The 18949-nt window shown below is 40.6% G+C and overlaps 1 long non-coding RNA gene across 2 annotated transcripts; it reads right to left on the reverse strand.

Moving 5' to 3' along the window:
- Positions 1-226: 226 nt before the first annotated feature.
- On the reverse strand, positions 227-14838 carry LOC147362994 (uncharacterized). 2 transcript variants are annotated; one of them, XR_015135692.1, is made up of 3 exons: positions 14639-14838; positions 4236-4344; positions 227-408 (listed from the first exon to the last, which is right to left on the reverse strand). It is a non-coding gene; the product is annotated as an uncharacterized LOC147362994 (long non-coding RNA). The 2 variants fall into 2 exon arrangements; XR_015135693.1 differs by lacking the exons at positions 227-408; positions 4236-4344 and adding an exon at positions 13980-14240 and having other exon boundaries at positions 14639-14816.
- Positions 14839-18949: the final 4111 nt, after the last annotated feature.

The following is an 18949-nucleotide window of genomic DNA, read 5'->3' on the forward strand; positions in this document are numbered from 1 at the left end:
TGCATTGGTAGGTAGATTCTTTACCACTGTACCACCTGGAAGCCTTAGTCCTAGAGAGACCTTTAAAGATATTAGGTCCAGTGTTTTTTCAGCCTTTCTTTTGCCATGGAATTCTTTATCCAACAGGATTATTATAGTTAACATTTGTTGAGCTTGTCCTAGAAACCGGGGAGTGAGCTAAATATTTTACACGTTTGACCCTCAGGCTGCACAAAAACTCACGATGTAGATAGTATGATCATTTTTATTTTCCAAACAAAGGAACTGAGGCACAGATGTTCAAAAATACATGTGAGGTTACACAGTTAGGAAGAGGTGGGGCTGGGATGAGACCCTGGAACCTGGTGCCAGAGCTAGTGGAACCCAAATGGAACATGGTGGGGCTGTCCTCTGTGTCACCTCTGTGCCCTAGTGGGGGAATAAAATGAAAGAAAATCAGGGAGCTGCACTTGTTGGAACTAGGGTGGGGTACAGCCCAGACCTGATCCTTCACCAGTTACCCTCTTATCCCAGGGCTTTTAAGAGGAGCCAACTTCCTGATTTAATCAAGTTCTCCCAGGTTCTTGGCTGATGAAGCTGAGAAGTTATGTTTGAAGGTGCAGGGCATTGCCTCAAGGTCACATAAGCCCATTGGTGTCAGAACCCAGTTATCTTGCTTCCATGGCCAATGCCAGCCTGAAACCCCCAAACGCAACACCAGGACACCAGCCTGCACCTGAAATCCTGTTGTATAAATTTCTCAGAGCTAAGAAGTGACCAGGTAGGCCAAGTCCAAGGAATAACTAGAATGTTCTATGGACCTATACAATTAGGTTCAGTTGGGAAATGGCACAAGACCTTGCACGTCCCTGCCAAGAGCTGATGTGACAGTTTCCACAAAGCCTGATTTTCAAAAACCTTGTCCACAAAATGCCTGAGGGTCTATTAGAATTTCTCCACCAGTTTCAGTTGTTACCAAGGCAGTGTCCTTCAGGGTCTAAGCTAACCCATCCTCCCTGCCTTGTTGACCCATTGGATCTGGGTTCTTTTGCTTTGCTGTGCTAAGAGCCCTTCTAGGAGAGCTATTCTACACTTTTCTAAAGAGGAATTCACTGCCCTTGTTTTCCTCCTTTTAGTGGGTTCCACTTCTCAAAGAAAGGGATTTGACATTTTTAATTTAAACTCCCCTAAGGAACTTCAACTGAAGCTCCAATATTTTGGCCACCTGATGCAAAGAACTGAATCGTTAGAAAAGGCCCTGATGCTGGAAAAGACTGAAGGCAGGAGGAGAAGGGGCCAACAGAGGATGAGATGGTTGGATGACATCACCGACTTGAGGGACATGAGTCTGAGCAGGCCCTGGGAGTCAGTGATGGACAGGGAAGCCTGGCGTGCTGCAGTCCATGGGGTCACAAAGAGTCGGACACAACTGAGCAACTGAACTGAACTGAACTAAAGGAACGTAAATCTGCCCTGAGGTTAAAAAGGTGCAGGCAGTCCTATTGAAATTCAGCCTTAGTTACTTATTCATGTGCCCACTATGGGGGCCCAAAGGGTTCTTGCCTGAGCAAGTCTTCCCTCCTCTGGGGAGGAAGTAAAAGTGCCCCTCAGGATGCAGGGGTGGAAAGTTACCTGGAAGAATGGTTATGTGCTCTCTCTCTTTTTTCTTTTGATGTTTATAGAAGCTCCATTCAGAATTGCCAAAATTTGGAAGCAAGATATCCCTGAGTGGGTGAATGGATAATTAACCTGTGGCGTATCCAAACTCACAAATTTATTCAGCACTAAAAACAAAAAAAGAAACTTGCTATCAAGTCATAGAGAAATCTAAAATGTGTGTTAGTAAATAAAGAACTCAATTTTAAAAAGTCACATAGGGATTTCTCTGGCTTGAGACTTCGCTTTCCCATGTAGGTGGTACAGGTTTCATCCCTCGTCAGGGACCTAAGATCTCACATACCTTGGGGTCAAAAAACCAAAACATAAAATAAGCAATATAGTAACAAATTCAATGAAGATCTTAAAAATGGTCCAGATTAAAATAAACTTTAATAAATAAAATATAAAGGCCACATACTGTAAGATTCCAGCTATATGACATTCTGGAAATGGCAACACTATGCCATTGTTTAAAAAAAGACGGTAAAAAAAAAAATCAGTGATTGGCAAGTGTTGGAGGGAAGGAGGAGTGTATAGGTAGAGCACAGAGGTGTTTTTAGGGCAATGAAACTACTCTGAAGCATATTATAACGGTGGGTATATTTGTCCAAATCAATAGCATGCACCACACCAAGAGTGAACCCTAGTGTGAACAACAGACTTGGGGCAGTAGTGATGGGTCCGTGTGGGTTCATCAGTTGTCGGCTGGTTCTCTTTTGTAGCCCCAGGCTCTGTTCTCAAGTATGGATGTTGTCTTCCCTAAGACTGGATACAAGGATCTAGAAAGAAAGGCTAAATGGCTTTTATATCTTTGAAAGGAGGGATTACTTTTTTTCCAAAGCTTTCAAAATGTCTTCCTTGCACCCAGAGCTGGTTTCATGGGCAGGTGACCCAGGTAATTGTATAAGTTACCGAGCTCAGAAGGGCTCCTCCCTTGAGTTAATGCTCCACAGTCACCATCTTGAATTCTTAATCGTTTTTGAACCTGGAGTCTGGCATTTTCCTTTTGCACCAGGCCCTGCAAATCATGTTGCCTGTCTTGTCTACAGCCCACTTTGGGATACGTGTGTTTGTAGTGAAGGCAGGGTAGAAAAGTTATGTCTGTAAAAGAGTTATGACCCATTTTGGTTTGCAGCTTTTTTATAATAAAACTTGTTCTATCATAAGAATACACATTTAATTTTGAATAAAAGAATCTGTACTATATGAGAAGCATGTGGTTACGCTGAATTCAGTATCTCACCTTTGTAAGTTAAAAAAACTCATCTTTTTTCAGTGCCTTGTGCTATTTTTGGCTTATAGATCCCGACACTCCAACGTATGACCTTTTCTAACCAGTGCTTGCCTTGCTGGCAGTCATGTTACCATGGGTCAGGGCCCAGATACTTCATCTGTTGTTTTCCCCGTGGGTACAGAATGAGACATCCTAATGAAGTAAGGAGTTTCAGTTTTGTTTATCATCCTTCTACTTGATAATAATTAAAATAAATCATCAAATTACTTCTAGAAATTTCAGGTCATTACATTCAAAAGACCCAGTGTTATTTTTCAAGGTAAATGCTGAAAAATGCCAACATCATAACAAATTAGTTTATCCATATAATCTTTGGTAAAGTCATAGTAAAATATATATTGAGTATTTGAAAGAAGACATTAGAAAGTAAATGTTCCATAATACAATTATAATTATTAGTAAGATTATCAACATCAAGTTTAAGATACTATAATGAGGAAAACAACAATAAAATAAGGGAAGAACATAAGTAGTTAAGTTAAAAAAAGGAGAATAATGTAATTCTTAATCTCATTTGTCAAAGAATGTCAAAAACCAGAAGTCTATTTTATTCTGTAATTTAGAGAGAGGCAGGGGCTAATTAAGCCCTGTCATCAGGTTCTGTAGCTCTACTGTTGTTCATAGATATATATGAAGCACCAGGCTTGGCTGGGTGATTTCAACTTGTCCTCTGCTCTCTACCTTCTCAGAGAAGCAGATCAGAATACTGACCATTGTTTTGAAAGACTGAGTGATGTATTTAGGGATTTTTATGCTTTCTTCATGGGCTTCCCTAGTGGCTCAGTGGTAAAGATTCCTCTTACAATGCGAGAGACGCAGATCTGATCCCTGGATCAGGAAGATCCCTTGGAAAAGGAAATGGCAAACCACTCCAAAATTCTTGCCTGGGAAATCCCATGGACAGAGGAGCCTGTTAGGCTACAGTCCATGGGGCTGCAAAAGAGTCAGACACGACTTAGCAAGTAAACAGCACCAACAACAATGCTTTCTTCAGCACAGATGTCAAAAACTCAAGGAACTACAAAGGGCCAAGTAGACAACCAAAAAGGACTGGGATGAATCGGAGAGCCATGTCCAGTTTCAAGTGACCAGCCTTTTGCACTTGACCAGAGGGAACAGTGTTGTCAGCACCATTTTATTTTCACAAAACATAGATCATCTTCACAGAGAGATTTGGAATGTTAGCTAAGGAATAAAAGACTATACATTAAAATGTTTTTTATACTTTATAAAAAATTATAAAATTCCACTCTCTGAAATGCAAATAAGTACCTATGGCTGCTTATTAGCGAGGATTACCCACCTTCAGCAAGTAGCCTATGTTCTGGTGTGGGCTGGTGCATGGGGAAGCGTAGACGGGAAGGGAGGCATCTTGGAGACCTTGTTTCCAGACTCAATTTACATTTCATCACCTACAATAAACAGATTTCTTTTTCATTAGGTGATGGGGCAACCCTTTTCTTGTTCTAATTTAGTTGACACGAATTTCACATGGTTCTTTCCTCATGGACTCCATTTGCCTAATTACAAAATCAGAGTGAAAATTTCCTAATCTTTACTTCACATTGAAGATCAGAAAATAAAGGAGTAGACATAGATGATTCTGACTGAGCAGTGTGCTAGGAACAGAGTCACATGGAGAAGAGGAAAAACATAACATCCAGGCTATTATTTGACTTAATCAACATGAAAACTATGCATATTCTGACATATACTAAGGAACTGAAGCATATTTGAATGGGGAAATGACCTACGTGACCCTATCAATCTTCACTTTCAATTCTGAAATTTTATGAAATTTAATAACTGACTTAGGACTTATGAACTATTTTCTTTGTTGGTGAGCTCTAAGTTTAAGCTAAGAATTTTTTATCAAATTAGTAAATAAGGTATCTTTTAAAGCCATTATCATTTATCTGTATGTAGAATTATAATCACTCTTGTGTTCAATTTATAATTGTGGATGTTAAATTTTATGGAGTCAAATAACTAGAATATTAGAAAAATCTGTGTCTCCCACTAGCAACTTTCTTAGACCACTCATCTTTATTTCAGAAAGGGAGCCAAAATCAGTTTATTTTGATGATAATGTGTGTGTGCGTGTGTGTGTGTGTGTGTGTATTATATTGGGTGTTCATGTGCATGTGTTTATGGTAAGGTGTGTGCCTGTGTGTGTGTGTGTGCTTTCCCAGAGAGTAGCTTTTGGTGTTTACAGACTCAGTGGTGTTGTGAAATTTTACTTATAAGACACCACCTTATGAGATGCTAAGTTCTTGTGATTACCCCTAAATTTCTGTCTTTCTCCTTGCTTGATGCTTTGGTTTCATGCCTAGCTCCTTTCCTCTCTCACTAGCTTAGTGACTTGTCTCCTAGGACTCTCTTCAAAGCCAAAAGTAAGTCTGCTAATAATTGACTTCTATTTCAAATCCTTTCTTCATTTCTTACAGGTTAGTTTATCTTCCATTTTTCACCACCTTGTTACATCATTTCCTGAATTCTTTGATCTTTTTCTTTTCTCAACCCATTTTTCTTCCCCACTTAGACAATGCTTTTTTTCTTTGCTGCATCATCTCTCCTGAGAAATGAACTCACAGTTTCTTCCTCATCGCTCTCCTCCCTATTTGCCTCTTTCTTCTTTTCTCTTCTTTTTTCAAGCCTTCTTACTTCTTCAGTTATATTCAAACAACATTTAAGGCAGCTAGCAAAGATATTTATAGCAGAGTGAAACAAACAGTTCCTGCAGCTCAATATATTAAAAAAAAACCAACCTAATAAAAAATGGGTGGAAGATCTAAATAGACATTTCTCCAAAGACATACAAATGGCCAAGAGGCACATGACAAGATGCTCAGCGTCACTAATTATTGAAAGTGAAAGTCATTCAGTTGTGTCTGACTCTTTGCGACCCCCATGGACTGTATAGTCTATGGGATTTTCCACGCCAGAATACTGGAGTGGGTAACCTTTCCCTCCTCCGGGGGATCTTCCCAATCCAGGGATTGAACCCAGGTCTCCTGCATTGCAGGCAGATTTTTACCAGCTGAGCCATAAGGGAAGCCCAAGAATACTGGAGTGGGTAGCCTATCCCTTCTGCAGCAGATCTTCTCAACCCAGGAATCAAACCAGGGTCTCCTGCATTGCAGGCAGATTCTTTACTGACTGAGCTATCAGGGAAGAGGGAAACACAAATCAAAACTACAATGAGGTATCACCTCACACTGTCAGAATGGCCAGCATCAAAAAGTCTGCAAATAATAAATATGGAGAGGACGAAGAGAAAATGGAACCTTCTTATGCTAATAGTGGAAATGTAAATTGGCACAATGACTATGGAGAACAGTATGGAGATTCCTTAGAAAACTGAAAATATAGCTACCATATGATCCAGAAATCCTACTCCTGGACATACATCCAGAGAAAATCATAATTCAAAAAGATACATGCACTCCAGTAGCATTATTCATAATAGCCAGGACATAAACAACCTAAATGTCCATCGACAGAAGAATGGATAAAGATACAGTATATATACACAAGGGAATATTACTCAGCAATAAAAAAGAATGAATTAATGCCATTTGCAGCGTCATGGATGGACCTAGGGATCGTCATACAGAGTGAAGTAAGTCAGACAGAGAAAGACAAACATCATATGATATTGCTTATATGTGGAATCTTAAAAAAAAATGGCACAAATAAACCTATATGCAAAAGAGAAGTTGAGTCACAGGCGTAGAAAATAAATTTATGGCTACCAAGGAGGAAAGAGTGTGGAGGGATAAATTGGAATACTGGGATATACACAGTGCTATATATAAAACAGATACTAATAAGAACCTACTGTATAGCCCAGGGAACTCTACTCAATGCTCTGTAACGGCCTATATGGGAAAAGAATCTTTAAAAGAATGGACATGTGTATACATATAATTGATTCACTCTGCTGCACAGCAGAAACTAATACAACATTGTAAACAACTATAGTCCAATAAAAAAGTTAATTAAAAAAATGAAAGAAATTTAAGAGTGAGACATGAAGAGAGTTGGGATAGAGAATGTGACATGAGTGAAGAGTGAGTTTAGTACACAACCTCAGCCATGAGTTGGATTCCCCAGAGACTCCTTGCTTTTTTCTCTTGCTCGTCTTGTTGATCTTTCTCCCTGGAAGCAGGTCAGAGATAACTTCTCGTAGCTCAGGGTCAAAAGGCACTGTGATCACTTAGTCAACAGTTTGTTGGTGCCATTGCTAAAGGCTGGGGTGACAACAACTGGCCTTGGGAGAGTGTCCAAATACCAGCCATTTTACTACTGACACCAGCCTGTACTGACAACTGCTTTTCAAAGGGAAAATGCCAGTCATGAGGGAGTTGGGTGTCAACCTCCATCTGCATTTAGGCCTCATCACATGGTCACCCAAGGACGGCTCATGGATCAGCCCCAGTTGCTATCAAACTGCCTCCCTCAGGCTGCACTTGCCCTTCCCTTTCTAGTTTTGCAAAAGCCCTGCAAGAAGGTGCCAGAGACCAGTTCTACCATTTACCTTCAGGCCCTGGGCTGGAGGTCATTTCTGACTCTGGAGTTTTCTAAGGTTTGGGAACATGGAAATTTCTTGATGACTGGTTCCACTATTGATCTTGAGATCCTTAAATATTTCTTCTTGGCTTCTTCTGGAAATTTATGCTTGTTTCTGGGATCTGTCTTGTTCTCTGTGAACACTCAGGCAGAGTATTCATTTAATTTTTTTTTTTTTTTTTGCTTCTTCTGGCAGTAAATTTCCTTTGCCATTTCTTTGACCCCTTGTTCTTTATGTACTTAAAAATGTCTTATTTGTTTCAATGTCTTATATAATTTATCTTGTGTTCATTCTGCACCTTTGCTTATTTTTTTCTTATTTTTCACACTGCCTTGATTTTCCTCTGTAATAGTCAAGGATCTCCTCCACCTGTATTTTACATCTTGCCTAAATGCTCCTTCTTTGCCTTTGAATGATCTTCCCAAGACCTACTTTCTCTCCCCTCATTTCCTTCTTCTCCCTTGTCTTGGTATTTATTACCATGCATTGCCTATTGGCTGGCAATCACTTACATTGCTTTTCCATTTTTTCCTTCTCCCTGCCATCCTATTGCTTTATCCTCCTGTCACTCTTGCCATAATTTCTCAGCCACCAAAGACTGTTGTGGTTTGAGATGATTTGCTGCTGCCTCTACAGCAGGCCTTATTACGACACAGAAGGCCAGCCCACCCATCTCTGCTTTCTTCTTACAATAAACAGCCAAGTTAATTCAAGTTCCTATCCATCGTATAAGAAATCACTCTCCAGCCATATGGGATAACTTATGGCTGCAAATAAAAATTCCCTGATGTTTTGCTCCTCACAAGTTTTCACTTCCCCAGCACAGCGTGGGAAGTCCAAGATGTTAAAATCCCCAGGGAGTGCATATTTTCATGAAAATTCACTTTCTACATCTAGAATGTTTCTTCCACTCACAGAGATGTGACTTTCAACAACATTATAGAGCACCACAACTTTTCTAGCCCAACGCCCACCTCTGCATGTGCTTCTTTTTTAAGGAAGGCAATTTTGAGTTGTTGACCTATTTTGTTTTCTTCAATTCATGAGCCAGAGGATTAATCCTAGTATAAATATAAGCCTTAAGCTTTCTTTCTCTGTAGCTTATGAATAAAAGATTACATTAAAACCAAAAGGCATGTTTCATTTAAATGGATTCTGTTTCTGGGGTCTTGTGTGAGTGGGTTCAGGGCTACTTTCTACACTGTTCACAATGGCAATGCTTGGCTTTGCCTCAAAGTCAGCCACTCATGTGCAAATTGATTCATTCATTGATTCATTCTTCATTCCAAAGACTGTTCAGGACAGGGACAAAGCTGGCCATATCATTACTTTGACCCCGCCCATTTTCACACAGTTTGGTATAACTCATTTTTCCATAGCTGTCGTCCATACCTGTTTATTAGATCTTGACTGATTACTGTTGACTGAGAGGTTTCTTGAGTCGTGAGGTCTTACGTAGTCATTAGTACATCCACTGCTTGTGGAAAGGAATCAGCAGGCATGGGCTGTTCTCTGGGCCTCACTCCTGGATCACCGTGGGATAAAGGAATTAACTGTTGATGTCTCTTTTTCAGTGTATATATCTTAAGAGAAATGTTTTTCATTCTCTCTGGATCACAGTAATGCCTTGAGTGTGATATGACATGGCCCTAGAAATCAATAGAAAGGAAGAGCCAGATGCTGGTTAATACCACTAGTTAAATAGATTTGCATTTATGGTGTTAGATTTAACAGGCTTGCCTGGTAGATTTCCAGTCACCAGTCTTCTGAAAGCTCTATTCTCTGAAGTCTTCTAGAATTAAAGATGATACAGAAGATGATAGCTTTTACCTGTCCTAGCCTCTTACAGGGTGTTCTAGAGTACAAGGACTTTTACAGTTGTTTGATAGCCATCACTTCCATTTTTTTTTCTGTGTTTCAATGACACATCTTCAAAATGATCATCTTTGAAATACATTGCTGAAGTACTTATTACACTTTAAAGTATACCTTGGATATATGCAACGCTGTGTTATTACCTTCAATTTTTGGATCATCTTCTCAAAGGTGGCTATATGTGGCATACTGTCAGAATTTAGGGTGATTTTCCCTTTCCTCCTCTAAGAAAATCAGTAAATAATTTCCCCATCCTTATTGTAGTTCCTGATTTTTTTTTTTATCAGAAAAACATTTTATTCCACTAAATATAGCCTTGGTAACAAAATAGCCCTAGGAGGAGTGATATAGATTTACATTTAACCAAGGTTTAAACAAGTGATACTGGACTCTTTCCTGGGCAGATTTGGCTGTATGATGGAGAGACATCCTGGGCTCCTGAATGGTAGGCGTGAAACTGAAAATAGATTCTGTCACCCTTACAATTTTGTCTTTGCATTTTCTCAGTCCCTCTTATCCCTTGATCCCAGCTACCATTATATTTTTAAAAATTGAGATTTAGTTGATTTATGGTATGATATACCTTTCGAGTGTACAGCATAGTGACTCATAACTTTTAAGGATTATACAGGATCTCAGCTACTTTCACAAAGCCTTAATTTGTTTTGTATGTCTCTTGATTCTTCAGAGTCCATGATACTATGCTTTATGACTAAGGTGGAGACAAGAGCCACAGAACAGACTGGTGGAGATGGGTCCAGGGCTGTGGGAAAATCACCAGAAGATAAATCAGCTTTCCCCACTCCCCTTAGCCTGGAGGGCGTCAGAGGACCCTGTTTCTCCAGTGGCTTCTGTTCCTGCCACTCAGTGCAGAAGTTTCAGGTGGGGGAGACACATCTGGAAGGCCAGCATTCTCCCTTCCTACCCCTAATGATGAGCCATTTTGTTTTCGCCCATCAGCTATTGCCTCAGTATGATTCACAGAAAACTACCACAAAACCTAGCGGCATGTAGAAATAAATGCTCATTTCTTGCTTATAGATGTGTTGGTTGGCTGATCCAGGCTCAGCTGGGTGTGGCTTAGTCTATATCTGGGTTCAGGTCTGCTTCATGTGTCTTTTGTCATTCTGGGATCTGCAGCTCCAGGAAGCTATTTTTATGGCCACACTTAAGAGAATCTACCTGCAATACAGGAGACTTGGCATCAATCCCTGATTGGGAAGATTCCTTAGAGTAGGAAATGGCTTACCCACTCCAGTATTCTTGCCTGGAGAATTCTATGGACAGAGAAACCTGGGAGGTTACATCCAGTGATACACTGGCCTTTAAGTGGGAGATTATAAGGAAATAAATTCCCAAGGTTGTTTTGGAGCTTTCCAAGTGGTGCTAGTGGTAAAGAACCTGCCTGTCAATGCAGGAGACATAAGAGAATGGGACTCGATCCTTTGGTTGGGAAGATCCCCTGGAGGAGGGCATGGCAACCCACTCCTCTATTTTTGCTTGGAGAATCCCATGGACAGTCTGACGGGCTACAGTCCATAGGGTCACACAGAGTTGGACACGACTGAAGCGACTTAGTATACACGTGAGAAGGCAACCTTGCTGAGCAAGCCAATTTCCAGTTGTTCTAGCAAACCCCGATAAGCCAAGGCAAATGATATGACCAAACCCAAAGTCAAGGAAAGAGAAAGAGAATTTTTTTGACCAGAAGGGCATGTTGGGGGTGTGAATATTTAACACAAACTGTAGGAGGTTGGGGCCAATAATTAAGTATAATATAGGCTTCAGTTAGACAACATTAAAACTATTGGACATGCTTAAAAGCTCAGGCATTTAAAAGATGATTGGACTTTTAAAGTGTAAATATTAATAAGAATAGCATATGTTTATTCTTATGGTAAATTATAAAATAATAGAATATTTTATTTTATTCCAAGTTGCTTCATATTCAATTTTATTTGGAGTCTCAGACCAAATATAGAATATATGTGAGTGTGCCTGTGTTTTTAAGCATTTATTGAGCACTGACTAGAAGCTAGGCATTATGCTGAGGACTTTTATGTCCATTATCTTATTTATCTTCTCCCTGTTCTCATGGTGCTAATGGTAAAGAACCCACATGCCAATGCAGGAGATACAAGAGATGCAGGTTTGAACTCTGGGTTGGGAAGATCCCCTGGAGGAGGGAATAGCAACCCACTGCAGTATTCTTGCCTGATGAACCCCATGGACAGAGAAGCCTGGCAAGCTACAGTTCATGGGGTCACAAAGAGTCAGACACGACTGAAGTTACTTAGCACACACACACACACACACACACACATGCTGTTCCCATGAAGATGGTATTTTTGTCCCCTTTTGAGAAGTCTAAGCCTGAAAGAGCTTATGTGACATAATGAAAGTAACAAAGTTATTAAGAACTAGAAGCAAAAACATATTGAGTGGATTCAAAGCATTTTCTCCTCTTTGCTGTGCTGTGTCCTGCCCACCCTTCATGTGAAATCAACAGGCTATGACATCAATGTTATCATTTTCATTTCACAGATTTGCAAAAAGAGAAGCCAACAGAAAAATGGATCATGCAGAGAAATAGACAAGGAAAATGTATAGTGCAGCTGACACGGTGCACAAGGGGTGGTGCCCACACCAGAGCTGTCGTATCCCAGACAGTCCCATGGTGGCCTCAGTGCTGGACTCAGACTGCCTGCTGGGACATGGTTATTTTTAAACCACTAGTGCCTGTTGGTGCCCTGTCCCTTCTTCCTGCTGCCTCTTTCTCTCTGGGTTCTTCACTTCTCACCTAGAGCTGCCTCTTTACAGATCTCTTGGGAGAATGGTGCTATGATGAAATTGCTTTGCTACACTCCCTACCTCTCTGCCAATTTGGGTTTATTTCTGTTCAGACACGGATTTGACCAGCAGGGCTATTGAAAGTTATATGCTGAATTCATTTCAGGTCGTTCCCCAAGCCTGGCCCACACAAGGAAATCAAGCAAAGGATTCTCTGGCTGTTTTTAGGAGGCACATTCTAGAGAATGGAGAATGCTGGGCTTAAGTGCCAGTGCCTCCAGGGGTGCGGATGATGACAGCTCAAGGCTGATGTGTGTTTACAATCGATTTATATATTTATATGAAATGATTTTTTCTAGAGCAGTTTTGGAAGGGAAAAGAAGCCACAGAAAGCAATTTGAGGGAATGAAAAACTTGAGGGAACAGCAGCTTGACTTACTTGACTTTGATTATTGGAGGTTTTTGTCTCAGAGTGTATTGACAGCCTAAATTTCATTCTGTTGCACCTCCTTTTGCATCTCTGCTTCAAAGTTGTAGAAACCAGTGATCTGCCTGAATTTGGTGACTGTTAACCAAATTTTGAGTAACCTGGGCTCAAAAATCACTGCAGACAGTGACGGCAGCCATGAAATTAAAAGATATTTGCTCCTTGGAAGAAAAGTTATGACAAACCTAAACAGAATATTACAAAGCAGAGACATTACTTTGCCAACAAAAAGGCCTATCTAGTCAAAGCCATGGTTTTTCCAGTAGTCATGTATGGGTGTGAGAGTTGAATTATAAAGAAAGCTGAATGTCAAAGAACTGATGCTTTTGAACTCTGGTGTTGGAGAAGACTCTTGAGAGTCCCTTGGACAGCAAGGAGATCAAACCAGTCCATCCTAAAGGAAATCAGTCCTGAATATTCATTGGAAAGACTGATGTTGAAGCTGAAACTCCAATACTTTGGCCACCTGATGCAAAGAACTGACTCATTTGAAAAGACCCTGATGCTGGGAAAGATTGAAGGCAGGAGAAGGGGATGGCAGATGATGAGATGGTTGGATGGCATAATCAACTCAATGGACATGACTTTGAGCAAGCTCTGGGAGATGGTGAAGGACAGGAAAGTCAGGTGTGTTGGGGTCAATGGAGTCACAAAGAGTCAGACATGACTGAGTGACTGAACAGCAACAGAGTAACTTGAATGACAAAGCTCTCCTTGAATACTTTCTTAGTAACTTCCAGAGCCAAGGGAAGGCAGGCCTTTCTTTGCCCCAGCCAAGATGTTATTCTGGACACCCTGCCCTCTGTCATGTGGGACACCTTCCACTGGGTTAAAAGCTGGAGCAAAAGATCCAGCTCTGAGGCCAGGATTGGGGAGGAGGAATGTGAGGGTCTACTTCTCCCTCTAGGCATTAATGGAACGCTGGCCGCTGTAATCACTGAATCTCAGTGTTACCAGGTTAATAGTGGTTAAAAGAATTAGTGACCTGAGACTAGCATAGTCTTGGATGGGATGCTGAAACAAACAACTTGTCGCAAAGTTGGATGTAAGAGGGAATGTAACATTAAGTGGGGAAGGCATTGCAAATGCAGCTTCTCATATTGATGCTCTGGTTCTGGTTCATTGCTTAGTAATATCAGAGTGGGGAAGGGAGAGAAACCCAAACCAGATGGAAAACAGGATAAACATATACAGTGGGAAAAGCAGTGAACTGACGCTGGGGAGACTGGGCATTGTCCCCTTCTCATGGGCAGTGAGGTAGTTTGGGGAAAGTCACTTACTTTGCTCTACCTTTTGTGAAAAGAATTACAGCTGAGCCCAAATTGCTTCCTATATAAAGTTGATTTAAGAATCAAATCAAATATGTGAAAGCATTTTGAAAATGGTAAAGTCCTACCCAAATAACAGGGTTTATTAAACTTTCTTAATCCTGCCATTCCACTGCCCTCTCCCCTTAAAGAACAGAGAACATGTTGGCACAGGATGATGTTCACAGTTTGGAAGGAGGAGTAAGTTGTTGACTTTGCACCCTTCATGCTAACAGCTGTCACCCAAGCTCTGACAGCTTCTTCGAAGTTTCCAGTCTGAAAGTAAGAAAAGAGGGTTGGGTCAACCTCCCGTCTCTACTCTGCTATGATCTAAAGCTTATTAAAAAATTATCATCTCTTCTTTTACCATATGCTTAGAAAGAGACCATGAAGGAAAGCTCTTGACAATCTTCTTAACCTGTTTTTCATCTGGTTTGAGTTTCTCCCCTCCCCGACCCTGATATTAGCAAATTATAGAATATAACCAGCGCATCAGGAGAAGGCAATGGCATCCCACTCCAGTACTCTTGCCTAGAAAATCCCATGGACGGAGGAGCCTGGTAGGCAGCAGTCCATGGGGTCGCGAAGAGTCGGACACAACTGCGTGACTTCACTTTCACTTTTCAGTTTCATGCATTGGAGAAGGAAATGACAACCCACTCCAGTGTTCTTACCTGGAGAATCCCAGGGACGGTGGAGCCTGGTGGGCTGCCATCTATGGGGTCGCACAGAGTCGGACACGACTGAAGCAACTTAGCAGCAACCAGCACATCTATGCAAGAAGAAACATTTTGGAAATCTCCCCCACTTAATATGTTATTCCTTCTCACACAAAACTTTGTGATGAGTTATTTTGTTTCTCAGTACCACATCCAAGAAAATTTCCCATTCAGTAATATTAATAATAATATATTTTTAAACCTTGACTTAAAATTACGGTAAGTGCCAAGAGGCTCTAGTTGCTATTTTGTTGAAATAATATCAAGTTCCCTGTGATGCTTTACATAGCTGTCATCTCTGTGATATGATACGTCCATGATTTATTGACCTACTAAAAGTGCTGTCATTGACTTGTCATAATAAACTTTTCTTAAAATATGAAAGCATAGAACATTGAGTAATAGCTCAAACCAGGACAGAGCTTCAATTAGGTTGTGGGATTTGGCAGCCTGAAGTTCATCTTTTATGCTTTGAAAATGAAAGTCCTGCCTTGGCTCCCTCACACTCCTTACCTTCCTGCCCCCGCCCCCGCACCCCTCCTCTGCACCCAGGGTTAGTTGTCACCAAATAGATTGGCAGAGAGGAGGGGACAGCATGTGAGAAACTCTGAATATGAAGGACTGACCATAAGCTTCATCCTAAGGGTCAGTGCTGAGTCTGAAAAGGCTTTCTGGTCTCAGCAGAGAGAAATTCAAACTCCGGAATGCTCACCCAACTAATTTGTATTCACTGGGGTGGGGGAGAGGTTAATTTTTTTTCACAAAGAGAAATGTATTTAGCACTGGAATCTGAATTTATTGTCCATGGATAGGGTAATAGGGAGAAATTTTGAATCGGGGGAACCCAGATAGACCCATGACAGCATGGAAGGTTCGTAGTTAGGTTTCTGCCTCCCTTCAGGGATCTTGCCTCTGCCCTGTCTTGCCTGCTGCCTGGTCCTTTAACTGGTTCTGAAAGAGGTAGATCCTAGTGGCTTGACCACTATTATCCATTGAAATGTTCATACTCTGACTCTGATCTCCTCAGGTTCAGCAGGCTCTTCTGATGAATTTGTGGTGATAGGACAGGGCTGGGAGATCCTCCTCATGTCATACACATGTATTTAAAATGGGGGTTTAGGCAAATCAGTAAAGGTACAAGTCCCAGATCCTTGGAATCTAGGAGTGGAGAAAGGTAGGGGGACAAGGGAATAAGATCGGTAAAGAGGATAAAAGGGAAGGCTAAAAAGAAATGAGAAAGGACAGATGAGAAATTCAAGCGATAAACTACAATCTCAAATAAGGAAATGCAATAAAGCATTTATGGGTATGTATTTTTATAAATACATATGTACAAACACACAGCCAAAACCTTAGCAGATTGATTCAGTTCAGTTCAGTTCAGTCGCTCAGTCGTGTCCAACTCTTCGTGACCCCATGAATCGCAGCACGCCAGGCCTCCCTGTCCATCACCAACTCCCGGAGTTCACTCAGACTCACGTCCATCGAGTCAGTGATGCCATCCAGCCATCTCATCCTCTGTCGTCCCCTTCTCCTCCTGCCCCCAATCCCTCCCAGCATCAGGGTCTTTTCCAATGACTCAACTCTTCGCATGAGGTGGCCAAAGTACTGGAGTTTCAGCTTTAGCATCATTCCTTCCAAAGAAATCCTAGGGCTGATCTCCTTCAGAATGGACTGGTTGGATCTCCTTGCAGTCCAAGGGACTCTCAAGAGTCTTCTCCAACATCACAGTTCAAAAGCATCAATTCTTTGGCACTCAGCCTTCTTCACAGTCCAACTCTTACATCCATACATGACCACAGGAAAAACCATAGCCTTGACTAGACAGACCTTTGTTGACAAAGTAATGTCTCTACTTTTGAATATGCTATCTAGGTTGGTCATAACTTTCTGTCCAAGGAGTAAGCGTCTTTTAATTTCATGGGTGCAATCACCATCTGCAGTGATTTTGGAGCCCCAAAAAATAAAGTCTGACACTGTTTCCGCTGTTTCCCCATCTATTTCCCATGAAGTGAAAGGACCAGATGCCATGATCAACTGTCACCAAATTACCTTTGAGAATACAAACTTGAAGGTAACTTTTGACCAGATCAAATTTTATATAAACTATTAAACATTCTCTCTCTCTCTTTTTTTTTTTTTGGTTTTCTTTAGCTGCAGAAGGATTGAACGGGAAATTGTCACCATCATTTTTTAACCGGGAAAACAGATTTTGGGAAGATCACTGTGTATCTGTAGCAATATATGATACATATCTTTGAAGTTTTGTTACACTTTAGCATCATTTGCCAGGTTAAAAGTATAAATATATAAGTATACTTAAATAAATGAAAAATTTTGAATGTTTACCAAATGACCGTGCTTCGATCATCTGGAGATATGAATCACTGACTCGGTGGACATGAGTTTGAACAAATTCCAGGAGGTGGTGATGGACAGGGAAGCCTGCCATGCTGCAGTCCATGTTGTTGCAGAGAGTCGGACACGACTTAGTGACTAAACACCACCACCAAATGACCATGCTTGTATCATCTGGAGATAGGAAGGCTTGAACAAGGCTCCAACAAAAAAACCCAGCAAACGAAGTAAGCTCAACAAAAAGTCGCCAACAGGTAACAAGTCGAGATTTGTGTAGTAGGATAAACAAAATTTTTGTAGAGAAAAATGCTTGTGTTTTAATTTCAGGAAACTAAAAATGTACTTGAGAAAGATTTCTGATTTTGTTGTTGTCATGATTTCACATTTTGAGATTACAGAAGAAAAGATATAGAAATTAACTTCACTATTCAGCCAGTCTTTTCAAGGTTAATGCTTGATGTTGTTGGTGCTAATGGATCAAAAATACTGAGGGTTGTTCAATTATATTTTCCCAGGGTAGAATGCTAAAAAGATGTCACTAAACCTATAACATGGAATTGCTCAAAGAATAAGATAAGAAAGCATTTTGGGAGAGGGAGATTTCAATGGCTCTGTAAACTTAAAACATTTTCAGTTACCTGTTACTGGAAAGACATTCGAGATGGACCTCTTATGGTTACTGTAGGTCTTAAGCCTCTTGAGAATAGGTCTGAGTTAATTAGTCAGTAGACTACAGGGTGCAGGAGATACGCTAGGCACTGTGAGGATTCTTTCATTTTTTTTCTCTTGCAAAAATTTTTATTGAGCTCATGTTATTTTCTAGGTCCTCTGGGAATTGCAACCAGCACAGCAGTAAAGACATCTTAAGACTCTTCATGTTGTTTACATTCTAGTAGAAAGAATTGATAAAATATGGAAGACTTTTTTATTTTAAATTTCAAATTGCTGGATTGAAATGAAAAAAATACATGTGAAAGAGCAACATGATAGTATATAATAAAAAGGGTATATGTTTAGACACTTGGAACTTCTAAAGAATAGAAATCCATGAGCTATGGAAAACTTTGCAAGAAGATCCAGTGTTTTTTGGCCTTGAAAGATGAAGGAGATTGAGAAGAGAAGAAAAAAGGGTTCTTGGCAGAAAGAACATCAGTGGGTAGGGAGGGGAATAAAGGGATCTACATCCTCTGTATCCTCAGCAGGTCCAGATGGGTACCAAGAACCGGATGGGCATCTTCCAGGAATATGCCTCCTTGTTCCTCCTTTAAGCTCTTATTATCAACAGAATGAGGGAATGGCTGACTTACAACACATATTAGCATTGGTAATATTCCTTTAATATGACACACCAAGGGGATGCCTTTACCTATATTTGAAATCGATGCCTTGTTGGCAGAACCCTTTTTTGGAGCTGGAATGCAGGTCCCATGGGTCTCATGTTGCTCTTCCCTGGAAAAGCTGGTAAGAAAACAGGACTGGACTTGTGACTCACAGGAGCCTGGCATAGGACACAAGGAATTTGGTGTGGCTCATTCAGGAAGCCAGTTGATTAAGACTCAGATAAACCAAATTTAAAATACAAACCCCTATGCTCTTCAGAGGCTATTTCAGGATGAAACTTAGAAGTTTAAAGGAATTTTTTTTCCCCTTGGGGAAGGGTTAGGTGGAAAGGAGACTATGTAGGGAGGTGGGGGTGAGTAAGTTCTTTTTTTTTTTTTTTTTTCACATGGACTTTCACATGGTAAAAGGGATTGTAGGTCCAAATTGAAACACAATTAGTTTAGAGAAAGTCAGTCAAATCCTTTGTTTGCTGTTATGGGAACCAAACAACTGCTGAATTGAATGATCCGAATGTTACACTTTTCTTTCTCAGCTGTTCTTAAAAACTTGTGGAGACATTGTCTGAGT

The sequence above is a fragment of the Bos grunniens genome, chromosome 11, assembly GCF_055505025.1.
Source record: "Bos grunniens cultivar Pamir isolate PY7600 chromosome 11, Bosgru_T2T1.0, whole genome shotgun sequence".
Taxonomy (NCBI): Eukaryota; Metazoa; Chordata; class Mammalia; order Artiodactyla; family Bovidae; genus Bos; species Bos grunniens.